Here is an 8799-nt window from a genome sequence, read left to right on the forward strand (position 1 = left end):
CAAGAATACAGAATGTGTCTGACCAAAAACCTCTGAAGACTCACTACAGCCAAGATAAAGACACAACTCACCTGCACCAAATCCACTAATCACTGCACACATTAGCACCATGTGCTAACTGTGGCTAAAGAACCACATTTACCAAGATAACTATCCAGTACAAAGCCCTAAAACACACCAAGAAACACATTAAAGACGATTTTACTGCTGGAAGCTGCAAGCCAACACCTAAATAACAAACTAAAGCAATGGAGTCAAACCCGGTTCAGTGGTGAAGACAAGCAGAGGAAATGTTTGTCTGCAGCTAAATAAAGCAGGAAGACATTGAGCTGCTCAGGTGTTCCTGATAATACCAAGCAGTCACCTGGACAGCCAATAGGAACACAGCTTACTGGAAGTCCAGAGGGCTGGCTTAGTGAAGTAAATTTAGTTTAAAGTTGAAGCAGAAAGTTAACAAAGAAAGTTGAAAACCACCTTCTGATACCTGAAGTCTCTGAGTTTTCACACAAAGAACGCCTGAACATGTCAAACTGGTTCCATAGTAGAAACCTCACTGTAAAAATGTCATAGTATGGTATGTTGCTCAAAAAACATTAGGACCCGGCTGTCTAGGGTCGCCGAGGAGCAACACAAAAACAGGACAAATGCTGGTTTCCAGGGGGTTAGGAGGATATTTATTTGAAAGAGTAAGTTTACAACAACACGTGTGCAGAAAAATCACAAAGTCTGTCTTTCGTTCAGCTGAAAATATTAGTTTTTGTCTTTTTTTATTGACCAAACTTTTCAGGAAGTAGATTAAGAATAATTACGGCTCTCATGTAGAAGTCCAACTTATTTTGGATCCTTGTGGAGAGTTTAATCTTAGAGTTTGTAAAGCTGTTGAGTTTTTAGAGTCACATGGATTGTTTTGACATTTAATAACCCGAGTCCTGAAATAAAATTACAGTTGTGGATTTCTGTCATTTAGTCTTGACTAAACAAATAACAGCAGCATAAATCTCAAACGTCATTATGAGGAGTCTGGATTGAGGTTTCTCACTTGATAATGATCAAAACATGAAATTTAGGTTGGTTTAAAGGAATATTCCACCTTAAATCTTTGAATGTTGACCTAAAAGGTTGGTTTCAGGAAGTATTCCACCTACAAGGTCCTCAAACATCCACCTTAAAGGAACATTCCACCAAAAATCCTTGGACATGCACCTAAAATGTTGGTTTAATCGAGTATTCCATCCAAAGTCCTCAGAGACCTGAGGGGCTGGTTAAAAGGAATATTCCACCTAAAACCTCAAATATAGACCCGAAAGGGTGGTTTAGAAAAAATCCTTCAATGTAGACCAAAAAAGTTAGTATGGAGGAATATTCCACCTGAAATGTAGACCTGAGGGTTTGGACGAATATACCATCCTAAACATCCTTAAATGTAGACTAAAAGACGGTTTGGAAGAAAATTCCACCTAAAATCCTCCAATGTAGACCTAAAAGGTGAGTTTAATGGTATATTCCACCTAAAATTCACTACTGTAGACCTTGGAGGATGGTCTGATGGTATATTCCACCCAACATCCTTGAACATAAACTTAAAAAGTTCATTCAAAGGAATATTCCACCTAAAATCCTTCAATGCAGACCAAAAAATCTTGGTGTAAAGGAGTATTCCACCTTAAATGTTGACCTAAAGGATGGAGCAATATTCTACTCTAAAATCTTCCAATGTAGACCTAAAAGGTTGATCTGATGGTATATTCTACCCAACATCCTGGAACATTTACCTAAAAGGTTGGTTTAATGGTATATTCCCAGAAGAACCCTTGAACATTGGGCTTAATGGTATATTCCACCCAAAATACTTGTACATATACGAAGAAGTCGGTGTAAAGGAAATGTAGACCTAAAAGGATTGTTTAAAGGAATATTTAAACAATTATTTAATAATCTGTTATCAATCAGAACCCTGGCAAACTTATTTTCATCAGTTTTTTAGTGGAAGTCACAAATAAAGGAGCTCTTGGTTTTTCCTGGCGTTACTGAGTCCAAAGCTGCTGTTTCAACACAGACATGTTCACATGCATCCACAAACCTCTCAGCACTCAAACACCCACAGACAGGAGGCCAGTTGGGCCGAGGCTCGGCGGCGTCCTCAGACCCACGAGTCGGGGAGTCGCTGAACTTGTTGGTCCGGTTTGAAGGCCTCCGTGTGGTCCAGTAGAAGTCCACGTAGTCGGTGTTGGCTTTGAACCGCAGCGACTGGCCTCCATCAGGTGGACCGGCTCGTCCTCGTAGGACTCCTCCTGTAGCCTTGTAACCGCAGGAACATTCAGTAGCTGTTGGAGTTCTTCCTGTCAGGCTCGTGGTAGAACGGCTCTGAAGAATCTTGTACTTGTCTTATCTGGAACAATCTAACAGCCTAAACTGTTAACAGCAGTGTAAAGAAGCAAACACACAGGCATAGATTAGGACTCAAACTGGATTTATTTTAGAAAACGAATCAACTTGGAGGCATTTCTTCACACATGTGGCTGAATAGGAGGCCGTCCAATCAGGTTAGAGGTCTTCACTCTGTAGGTTGTTTGCTTGGTGAGACTCTTGGACCTCCATCAGCTGACGTGGATGTTTGATGGTCTTCCTCTCTAGTGCCAGATGATTCATCCATGAATTCAGCAGCTACAGACTAAAATGAAGCTCATGCTGCAGTTATTGAATTCCTGTTCCAGATCAAATGTTCAGAGCTCACCTTGAATGCAGCCGTCTGCTGTCTGATAGTTTTTCTCATTGTAGTCTTCAATAAAGTCTTTTTCCTCATGTCAGGATGTGGTGAGACTCTTTCTCAGTCTCTGCAGACGTCCCTCATTGTGCATCTCCAGAGAAGAAACAGAAAAACTGATCACTGCTTCAGCATCACAAACGCTCTCCAGCATTGAGAGTGTTTTAGGAATTACTTCATTGTGTTGTGAACTTTGAAGGAGCAGAAACTTTACAGCTGCCAAAGATATGAGCTCCAATTCTGGATGTTTTAGGAAATGAAGTTCATCAAATGAACACTTGATTATTGCTGATAACTCTCATTAAATTACTGAAGAAATCCAACACAAAAACCTGTAAACTCTCAGGCAGCTTTTGTTAAAGTTTGTCTATAATTCTATCATCATGTTCTGGAACCAGGACTCTACAGAAGTTCCTTCAAACAGATACTTGTGTGTTTCTATTTAAGGCCTCAGGTTTGAACGTACAGCAGAGGATTAGAAAGGAGTGATTTTAATATTTAAATCAGTCCAGTAAATGTTTGGAGTAAAAATGATTAAAATTTTGATTTAGATAGATTTGTGTCAAATAATATTGTAGAGTCTCATTTAAATATATCCAAATGAGTTCAGTGTATTTACATTTTATAGAATATTTGATTTCTTAATCTCAATACTGTAGGGTCTGACCCTAAATATTATAATAATGATGTCAATTTAAATAATATTTTAGTGCAGAGTCATAAACGTTAATCAGCTAAACTTACATAATAAATATCACTGCACAATCTTAACCTGAACATTTATATTATTGAGGTAAATTTACATAAATCATGATATTCTAGAGTCTTAACTGGAATATTTCTAACATTAATCTTTTTGTATTGTGCTGATAAACAACAATAACCGGACTTTCAGATAATATTTGTTGTCTGTGATTGTGAGACTAAATTCCTCCACATTCTGGAACTGGACTGCATTTCCCAAAATGGAAACATGGACAGAATTTAACACTCATGTATCCATGGCAACGCAAAAGTTTCTGCTTCTTACCAAAGTTCACAACACAAGTAAAGATTTTAATGTAAAACTTCAGGGATGACTGCTAACCATAAGTATTCTGATCAATACTTCATGATCAATATCAGGACAGATGTTACAATTCCAGCTGTTGCATTAGACTGCAGTTATTCACAGAGAAATTAAAACATCACATTCCTCATAAAAACTAGATGGGACTTTTATTAAATAAAGTGTTGGTGAATAAACAGTGTAAAAATTGCAAAGCAGCTCCATTAAATCAGGAGATGTGAGACTTCCACAGCATGGATCACCATCTGCTGTGTTGATTCATAGCTGAATGTCAGAATGAACTGAGCTAGAAAAAGCTGCTTTGAGCTGCAACATTACGGTCTGACAATCCAACACCATCACAGTTTTCATCTGGTTGTTTTGCTCCAACATGCTGTGAAGTTCAGTTTTTACCTGAATCAATACAGAGATTCTATTTTCAACCAAGACTGGAATAAAAATTAAAATGTTATGAGGTTATTAATGCAACTAGATCCTTTCAGATGGAAGGATTTACTTCTAAGTTCTAATTCAACTTTCAGTTGGAGCACATTGCATTCACAAAGAAAAACAGCGAAACCTTCATAGCAACATTTAATAAACCTAAAGCTTCCCTGTTGGCTCATTGGTGGAGTTTGTTACTGAGCATCTGAACCTTAAATCCAGTGAGACGACCATCTTCAGTCGAGGCCAGTCAGAGAACTTCAAGACCTTCCATCAGCTGGACCAGATGTGGCATCGTCTCCCTCTGAACATCTGGATGACAGGAGAAAAGACAGAAATCAAACACAGATCACAGAAATACAATTTATTTATATTATATTATTTATACAATTTATTCACTTTCATCATTTTATAAAAGTAGCATGAACTTTATTAAAACTTGACAACATCAGTAATGAAAGTAAATGTTTTTATCTTGTGTTGAAGCTAAATTTAAAGTCAATTTTAATGACAGTTTATCCTGAGAGGAGTGAGAATGGAGCTTTTCTTTCCTTTTTAGAATATTCCCTCAAAATATTCTGTTTATTATTGACTTTAGAAGCATTTTTCTTTACTTATTTATTTTTAGATACCTCAGGCTGATACACTTTGCTGGTTTGCAGATAATTTCATGTACAATGACAATAAAGATCTTCTATTATAACATATTTTGCTAAAACAAGAACTGCAAACCTTCTCAACCATCTCTCAAGGTGCAAAATTCCAACTGCGACCAAGAATTATCTGATGTAGTTATTATTATAATCTTTACTGAACCAGCCCTGGAATTAATAAAAATCTGTATATGGATATGATTTTCTCTGATGGGACCACTATGGAAGCCGTAGTAATAATTAACTATCCTTTGAAGGGAAAGATTAGGTCTTCTTCAGGTGGATAAAAAAAAAATGCTCTCCCTTAAATAAAAAAAAAAAAAAAAAAAAAAAACTGCATACAATAAAGTAAATGTCTTCTGCACTGCACACATACTACACTTTTGTATAACTCTGGATGTCAGAGTGAAGGCAGACAGATCTACCGATCAGCCACAACATTCTGACCACTGTTTTCCCAACAGATGGCGCTACCCTCATGAATGGAGCATCAACAAGTGACATTTACAACACAACAGAAATGTCTGGAAGCCAGTGGCCACCACTTTGAGCACCTCTTGTAATTGTAGAGGCCAAAGATAACTTTTATTAATCTCGTGATGTCTGAATAAATTTGGTATTGAAATATTTATGCAAGTTTTTCTTTTCCTGATGTGTGTAAACATTATCTTGGCTGACTCTGTATGATGGGTTTCTGACAGGTCACCAGGCAACATCTTTTTATAATAATGACAAACATACCTGCATTCTACAGGAGTGATTTTCCTCATGTGCAGATAAAGATGTGTGAGGAGCTTAGAGATGACAGGAGCAGGAGTCATCCTCACTAATTCAGCTTCCACCTAGAAACAGAAAGACCACAAACAAACACACTGATATACTCTCAAACGTTCAACCTCACAGCCTCAAAATATCTGTTTAGGAAGTGTTGTGTTTCTAAATTCTGCTGAAAGCATTGACAGACGTTCTCTTACAAGGTTGTGTAAAAAGCAGCCTGTCCTCTGAGCTACTGAGAAATTTTCCTGAACAAAGTTTCTACGTGTAAATCAGCTCAACAAAAACTAAAGCCTCAGTCAGAGATAACAGGTATCACAAATTATAAACAACTTTCTTTGTTAACTCAGACTTTCTGCTTCAACCTCACATAAAAAGGGGAGTTTAACTCATCAGGTGACTGAAAATGAACAGCTTGTGCAGTTCTAGATCCAAAAGTAGGATGTTTCAACTCATGTTTTATTACAAATACATGCAGTAATAAATAAATACAATGGCTGGTTGTTAGTTTATTCACTATTAATGTCATTTTATGTACTGGATTGAACTTGAGCAGTGGAAAAGAGAAGGAATTTAATGAAATTATGGAGATTCAGAGAGGTAATGTTGCGCAATGTTAAGTTAAGCACGGTTTAATTCAAACCAGCTGAATGTTAAACTTCAGTGCAGCTGAACGGGTTTCAGTTAACCTTAAAGTAAAATAACTTTATTAAAAGCTAAAATACACAGCAGAGAAATACAGGTTGAGAAGTTCATTCTAATGACGGACAGCTGCGTCAGCAACTAACACAGGTGTTCACTGGTAAGTTAGCCACCTGTGTTAATTAGCCCGCTAGCTAACTTAGCCGCTTAGCTAGCTAACGCGTCCGGACCAACTGCTCAAACACGACAAAACACAACTCTTCACAAATCGCTGACTTAACGTACAACAAAATAACGCTACAGGTTAGAAGCATTCATCTTCTTACCGTGTTTTACTCCAAAAACAAGGTCAACAGCAGCCAGAGACGCCACCAGATGTGCCGACCATATATCTATGGGCTGACCAATCGCTGCTCTCTGGCTCCGCCCTCTGAGAATCTTGTTGTCGTTTGGCTGCACTCTTGCTGATGACCACTTCCGGTCTCAGAAAATGAAAAAAAAAAAAAAAACGGACCTTTTTTCGTTTCTGTCTCTTACTGATTTTATTTTTTTTGTTATTCTGTATTTTAAGTTTTGTATTTTAAAACGAAAATCAAATAACCACTCGTTTTTTGTTTTTCAATACCCGTTTCAGAACGGAATATCCAATTGCCAAAATATACACGGATCTGTAACGTATAGGCTAGTTGAAAACTTTGTTAATATGAGACTTTAGAAATCACATACGGATATACCTTGGTTCTCATTTTACAGTGAAGCTTGCTAATTCACTGTAATGCCAATTGTCCGATGCATAAATGAAAGCAGGTAGTGTTAACATTTTTGGTATTCAAATCACCACTAAAGCAATATGTTAGTTGTGTTGTCAGCATGTCTGCTCAGGAATATTAAATGAATAATAATAATAATTTTAAAAAGGATGTTTCCTAAATTCTTCCAAGGTTAAAGACGTGCCACTCCATGGAAATAATAATTTTGCGATAAGATTTGATTCTTAGTGTCTTTGTCTGTAATTTCTATTAAGAAAATAATGTACAAAGTTAACATTTTTTTTATATTAGAGTTACCACCAATCAGAATAGTCCAAGAGAAGAGATGCTGCTGAAAAAATTCACTCATAGGCAATATATCCAGAGTTTTATTTCTAATTTCAACATTGAAAATTCTGTCCATGTGTGATGATGATATATCAAACTACAGCCAACTCTAGTACAAATAAAATGTATTTTCATTGCTATCCCTTGCTGTATTTTGATACTTTATTAGAGACGTCATGTTCTGTAGTACATCCGTATGCACAATAATCTCACTGCTGCATATATCCTGCTTTGAAACTTGACAGAATATAATTACCTTCCTAAACCTATCAGAGCTTTACAGTAAAATAATATCCAGTTGTTTGGAGCTCAGGATTCAGCCGTCTTGTTGAGAATAATTTGTCAGTAATTAATGAAGTTCCTGCTGTTGTGCATAAATGTAGACTGCTCTCTCTTTAGAAATGCTCCAGTTCTGTGGAGGTGCCTGTGGCTCTGGCACTCAGTTGTCTTGTCAGCTGCTTTATGTTGTGTATTGACGATTTTTTTTTTCTCATGCAGCCTAAGTTTCTTATTATTAAACTAAGTGACTAAACTCTATCTGTCATTGTTACATTAATCTCTTAGTGGGCACTAGAGCAGCAAAATATTGTTGGAACCCTGTTCCCTCCAAGTTTCAGTCATGAATAGTCCACACAGAATTTCTTTATTTCATCTCTTTTGAAACAGGGCCCATCTACCAAACACCTCTACACTTTTCAGTCACAATACAGGACCTTTTTTAGTTGATATTGTATGCTTGTGGTAGAAATTCTGTTTCTCTTTGCTATCCTTTTCTCTTCACCCTTACGCCAAGTGGTCGAGGCAGATGACAGCCCTCCTTGAGTCTGGTTCTGCCAGATGATTCTTCCTGTTAAAAAGGAGTTTATTTTATTATTATTATTATTATTATTATTATTATTATTATTATTATTATTATTATTATTGTTATTATTGTTATTATTATTATTATTATTATTATTATTATTATTATTATTATTATTATTATTATTATTATTATGGGCTGCACAGTGGTGTAGTGGTTAGCACTTTCGCCTTGCAGCGAGAAGATCCCTGGTTCGCGTCCCGGCTTTTCCGGGATCTTTCTGCATGGAGTTTGCATGTTCTCCCTGTGCATGTGTGGGTTTTCTCCGGGTTCCTCCCACAGTCCAAAAAACATGCTGAGGTTGATTTATTATTCTAAATTGCCCGTAGGTGTGAATGCGAGTGTGATTGTTTGTCTCTATATGTAGTCCTGTGATAGACTGGTGACCTGTCCAGGGTGTCCCCTGCCTTCACCCGAGTCAGCTGGGATCAGCTCCAGCCCCCCCCGCGACCCTAAAGTGGACTGAGCGGTGTATAGATAATGGATGGATTGCTTTACAGTCAATGCCACGTAAA

General features: G+C 37.2%; 1 long non-coding RNA gene across 2 annotated transcripts; it reads right to left on the bottom strand.

Moving 5' to 3' along the window:
• Nucleotides 1-2453: 2453 nt before the first annotated feature.
• LOC129350006 (uncharacterized) lies at nt 2454-6751 on the bottom strand. Of its 2 annotated transcripts, XR_008603196.1 has the most exons (4): nt 6652-6751; nt 5651-5751; nt 2735-4568; nt 2454-2671 (listed from the first exon to the last, which is right to left on the bottom strand). It is a non-coding gene; the product is annotated as an uncharacterized LOC129350006 (long non-coding RNA). The 2 variants fall into 2 exon arrangements; XR_008603198.1 differs by having other exon boundaries at nt 2454-4568.
• Nucleotides 6752-8799: the final 2048 nt, after the last annotated feature.

This window comes from Amphiprion ocellaris, chromosome 2 (assembly GCF_022539595.1).
Source record: "Amphiprion ocellaris isolate individual 3 ecotype Okinawa chromosome 2, ASM2253959v1, whole genome shotgun sequence".
Lineage (NCBI taxonomy): Eukaryota > Metazoa > Chordata > Actinopteri > Pomacentridae > Amphiprion > Amphiprion ocellaris.